The sequence below is a fragment of the Gorilla gorilla genome, chromosome 10 (assembly GCF_029281585.2).
Source record: "Gorilla gorilla gorilla isolate KB3781 chromosome 10, NHGRI_mGorGor1-v2.1_pri, whole genome shotgun sequence".
Lineage (NCBI taxonomy): Eukaryota > Metazoa > Chordata > Mammalia > Primates > Hominidae > Gorilla > Gorilla gorilla.
In genome coordinates, this window is record NC_073234.2 from 43,433,864 (window position 1) to 43,439,482 (window position 5,619).

The following is a 5,619-nucleotide window of genomic DNA, read 5'->3' on the forward strand; positions in this document are numbered from 1 at the left end:
TACATATATGCCCCAAATTACTATTTTCTTCTCAAATAAAGCATTCTAATTTCAAAGATTCATCTCTATATTCTGACTTCACAGCTTTTCACACTTAATGCTGTTTTTTAGTTGACAAATAAAAATTATATTTATAGTATAAAACATGTTTCGAAATATATATACATTGTGGAATGGTTAAATAAAGCTAACATGTACCCTTCGGCTTTTTAAAAACTAACGTCCAATTCATCCAATTCCGTGAGAGTAAAGCCTTTGCTTAGCTTTCCAGTCCTGTTAAACGGGGGGAAACAACAAAAGGGTCCTCAGGGCCCTGCCCAACAATACGCCACATTCTGTCTAGCAAAGCCACACAGCCAGAAAACGCCAGGTGACTGGCAGGCAGATACTTCCGGAAGAAGTCGGCCCTCCGAACCCGGAAGTGAAGCGATAAGACGCACGGTGTTCTGGGAGGAGTTACGGAGGCAGGATTGTGGTTGCTGGCTGTTACCAGGACAACCGGAGGCGATTGACCGTTATCTGCGGTTTGGAGCCGTTAGCGGGAGAGGCAGAGATATTAAAAGGTCTTTTAGGATGCGCTAAAGGGTCGTGAGGGCTCTCTTAAAATTTTCTTCACAAGCGGTTATCCAGTCGTGCCCCGCGGCCCTGCCGCTGGCCCCGGGGATCTGAGTCGTACCCTCTTGTTTTTCTCTGAGTCAGTCTTAAGGTGAAATGAAGTGTGGCCCAGTGGCTCCTCACTGTCGCTTCTCTAGTTTTCTGCCTCCTTTTAGAAAATGTAAGTTGAGAATTTCTAATTTACATCGGGATGTGTTCTAATGCGCTTGTTTTTAAAATTGTGGAAAATTTTTAAAAGAAAATAAATCTCACCAGTCATCCAGCTACCCAGAAGTAACATTTTCATGCAGTACCTATTAATTTTTTTCTCTGCATATTTTTTCATAGTTGAGATAATTTAGGGAAAACCATTTTGTGTCCTTCATATATGGATGAATACAATATAATTTTGGTATTAATATCATAGCAACAAAGAAGGCATTGAAGGCTTTAAATCTGTTTACAGTGAATTGAAAAGACAGGATGAAGTGGACACAGCATGTGAAGACAATTCTTTCAAGAAGTTTGGCTGTCAAGGAAAATAGAGAATGTGAGTAGCCAAAGCAGAATGACAGTGAAAGAAAGGAATTGGGAGCCAGACAATACAGCCCGACAGTTTACGCCTGTGCGGATGTCCCACCTCTTTCACAAAAGATTGAGTATGCTTGGGGGAAACAAATACACACTATAATAGGAGAAAATGATGAAGAGAAACTGAGGTAAAGGTAATTGGAAAACAAAATAAAGCCAGGGGTATATTAATACCCCCAAAACTTCATACCAAAAGGTCCGTGTATTTACTAGAGGGGTGCCACAAATTGGGCTCTGAGGTTCCTAGCAACTAAACCAAAGGGAAAATATAAGTTTAACATGATCCGTATGAGGGAGGAGGCCTCATGGCATATTATAGAATCCTGTTACACATTAGCTGTATGAAATTGATTGGGTAATGTAAGCTCTTTAGACCTCATTTCTCCGTCTCTTAAAGAGTGGGGAGAGGAAGAAGGAGACTGTTAGACGAGTTGATCTTTTAATATCTCTTCCACTACTGACAGTCTATGATCATATAGGCCAGAGACGGCAAACTCAGATGCCTAAATTAGGGACTAAGAAAGTTTCATAAGTGAGGAAATGGACTGAATGTGACAGAAGCAAGGAGTGATAGAGATTAGAATGTTAGAGTTGATTGAGCTGTCCCATCTAAAACTCCAGCCAATTCTTGCAAAAATAAGGACTCAGTGTTGCCAGATGTTCTGATTTTTCAGGAGAAACAGGAAAATCATATTTTTGATAATATTATACAAAACAAAACACCTCTACTAGCTAGATACAACTCGTGGGTCACTAATTTTCAACCTCTGCTATAGGTGAAAGGACCTCAACAAGAGGGATAATTGCTTGAATTAAAGAATTAAATATGAAAAAGAGGAAGAAGTCAAAAAGAATACCAAGATTTCCCCTTGGTAATAAGAAGGAGTTAGTAACATTGATACTAAAATCAGCAGAAGGTTTGGGGAGAGAAGGTGCTTTATTGTGAGTTTCTTGAACATGGGGCAAACTTATTTATGTGTATCCATAGCACATGAATCCAATTCAGCTGCTAGATTTGAGAAATCTGTGGGATTTATCAGGGGAAAGGGTGCAGGAATGTAGGTCAGGAGTTTGGGGAAAGAAGATGAAAAAGGAGTTTAAGATGTAAGATTCATTCTTTCAATAAAGTTTTATTGATTATGTATCACAATATGTATTTTCACGGAACTCTAAACTGTCTGAGGGCAGAAAGCACGGGGTTTTTTTTAACCACTTACCCAGCTCCTAGCACAATACATAGTCAGTGCTTATGTATGTTGAATAAACAAATGAAAAAATACAAAACACTGTGCTTTACAGTATAGGAGACGCACAGTTGAATTAGAAAATCTTAAGGGAACAAGAAACACTGGGGTCTACTTGAGGGTGGAGGGTGGGAGCATGCAGAGGAGCAGAAAAAATAACTATTGGGTACTAGGCTTAATACGTGAGTGATGAAATAATCTTTACAACAAACCTTCACGTGTACCCCCAAACCTAAAATAAAAGTTTAAAAAGAAGAAAATCTTCTTAAAGAAGTTTATAGAGCAGGGGCCCCATCTCCTTAAGAAAAAAAAAAAGAAAAAGGAAAAGCGACTTTATAGGCCAGAAAGTAAGACAAGTCTTAACACATAAGGAGCTAATGCAAGTTTTAAAGTAGTGCCATTAAAAAAAAAAAAAAAGTACCATGGAATTCAGAAGGGAAAGATCTTTTTAGAAGAAGTTAAGAAGTTAAGGTCTGTCTTTCTAGATAGTGGACAGTTAGGATTAGATCACACAGGTGTTGGGAGAGGAACTGATCAGAAGCAGTTAAATAGAAGATGTAGGCTGGGTGCGGTGGCTCACACCTGTAATCCCAACACTTTGGGAGGCTGAGGTACGTGGATCACTTGAGGTCAGGAGTTTGAGACCAGCCTGGCCAACATGACAAAACCCCGTCTCTACCAAAAATACAAAAATTAGCCGGGTGTGGTGGTGCACACCTGTAATCCCAGCTACATGGGAGGCTGAAGCAAGAGAATCACTTGAGCAGGGGAGGCAGCCACTGCCCTCCAGCCCGGGCAGCAGAGTGAGACTCTTGTCTCAAAAAAAAAAAAAAAGAAAGTGTATACCCTTCTTTTGAAAGTAAGTATTTGAAACTGCCAAAAAAAAAAAAAAAAAAGAGTGAATAGTGAAACAGTTTGAAGCCAGAACCTTGAGAATCACCCGCATATAAAGAAGGTGAAGAAGAAAAACCAACAAAGTAAACAGAGAAAAAGTCATCAGAAAGCTAAGAGAAACATCAGGAGAGTGGGTTTCATAGGAACTAAGATTCCGGGTTTCAAGAAGGAAAGTTCAGTCAATATTGTCAAATACTACAGAGACAGCAAGCCATCAAGGAGGGTCCAAGTTCATTGGATTTGATGATTAAGGAAATCATTGATGACTTTAAACAATTGGCCAATGAATATAAGAAGAGGAGGTATAAAAAGCAGTAGAATTGAGAGGCTTGTTGATTTGTTTAGGGAGGTGGGGAATGGGGTTCCTTAGGAGCAGGGGAAAAAAATAAAAGACAAGATTAAGCTGCAAAACAGGACAAATTTATGAAGCAAGATTTTGGAGAATCTAAGCAGTGATGAGATCAAGAAATGGAGGAAGAGTAACATCAAGAATAAGCATTATAATTCTAACAAATACTGTTCAATTACAAGTAACTTTTTAATGTCTATCATCATGTTTTCCTGCCCAATGGCCTGGTTTCTTTTCACCTTTAGCCCTAAAATAACTTCATAATCTAAAAAATAGTATTAGAACTTCAACTTAGTAATATTTCCTAATGTTGCTTTTAAATCCTCTTTTTATAAACAGGTATTATCAGCAGGGCGTGATGGCTCACACCTATAATCCCAGCACTTTGGGAAGCCAAGGCAGCCAGATCACCTAAGGTCAGGAGTTCGAGACCAGCCTGGCCAACATGGTGAAACCCTGTCTCTACTAAAAATATAAAAATTAGCTGAGTGTGGTGATGGGCACTTGTAATCCCAGCTACTCGGGAGGCTGAGGCAGGAGAATCACTTGAACCCAGGAGGCAGAGGTTGCAGTGAGCCGAGATCGCACCTCTGCACTCCCACCTGGGCAACAGAGCGAGACTCCATCTAATAAATAAATACATAAATAGGTATTATGGTGTATAATTCCTGATTTTTCGGTTGCTCCACATCCCTTTCAGGAAACCACCACTCACCAGACTTAGCTGGTTCAAGTGAAGCTGATTCCCAACTGCCCACACTGTCCCCATTCCTACACTTGATTCAGACCTGACCAATGAGAACCATCACTGGTACTTTTGCTGGCACTATTTATTTATATATATATTTTTTTGAGATGGAGTTTCGCTCTTGTTGCCCAGGCTGGAGTGCAATGGCGCAATCTTGGCTCACCACAATCTCGGCTCACCGCAACCTCCACCTCCCAGGTTCAAATGATTCTCCTGCCTCAGCCTCCCAAGTAGCTGAGATTACAGGCATGCACCACCACACCCAGCTAATTGTTTTTTTTTCAGTAAAGACGGGGTTAATCCATGTTGGTCAGGCTGGTCTCGAACTCCCAACCTCAGGTGAACCACCCACCTCAGCCTCCCAAAGTGCTGGGATTACAGGCGTGAGCCACCGCACCTGGCCTGCTGGCACTATTAAAAAAAAAAAAAACTCTCTCCCTCTGATGTTATATTGCAGGTGCTAAAGACTATACAGACACAGAGCAGACAGGCCACCTTTGCAACCACATGGAGGTTTGTCTGATATTGAAGCTAAAGAAGCTAAGCTGGAAGACAGAGAGACCAAGTCCTGATGACATTGTTTGAACCCAGAGATCCAGACATGCCTGAAAACTAGTTTTACCACTGGACTTATCCATTGAATGAGCCAATAAACTCTCTTTTATACTTAACCTTGGGTTTTACCTGGATTTTTGTCATTTACAGCTCAAAATATTCTCATATAGAAGTATACATCATTAAATCAACATTATTTCTTTTTTTCTCTGTCTTATTTTAAATGTAACTCTATAAGGTACTCTAAAAGTATTCTACAGTCTCACTAAGTTAATCTGCAAATTTGGTAAAATTCCAATATTAATCCCAAAAGTATTTTAAGAGCTTGTTTTTGTTGTTTGCTTGTTTGGGACTAAACAGAATTACTCCAAAATTCATTGAGAGAAAAAAAAAACAAGAAAATAGAATTCATAAAAGGAAATTGTATTATATAATAAAGCATAAAACAAGAATAATAAACATAGAGTGGTAATGGAATAAATAAACAGTCATGGAACAGAATTCAAGGCCTGAATATATCTAAGAGCACTTACCAAATTTAATATGTGGTACATCAAGAAAAGATTAATCCAGTAAAGTATATAAGTACATTGAGCTAGATTTAGAGGAGAAAGATAATTAGATCTTTACCTTATTCCCAGAAT

At 39.3% G+C, this 5,619-nt stretch overlaps 1 long non-coding RNA gene across 1 annotated transcript; it reads left to right on the forward strand.

Annotated features, from left to right (window-relative positions):
• The first annotated feature begins 431 nt into the window (after positions 1 to 431).
• LOC101153074 (uncharacterized) lies at positions 432 to 5,091 on the forward strand. Its single transcript, XR_002008023.4, has 3 exons — positions 432 to 775; positions 1,061 to 1,144; positions 4,878 to 5,091. It is a non-coding gene; the product is annotated as an uncharacterized lncRNA (long non-coding RNA).
• The last annotated feature ends 528 nt before the right edge of the window (positions 5,092 to 5,619 follow it).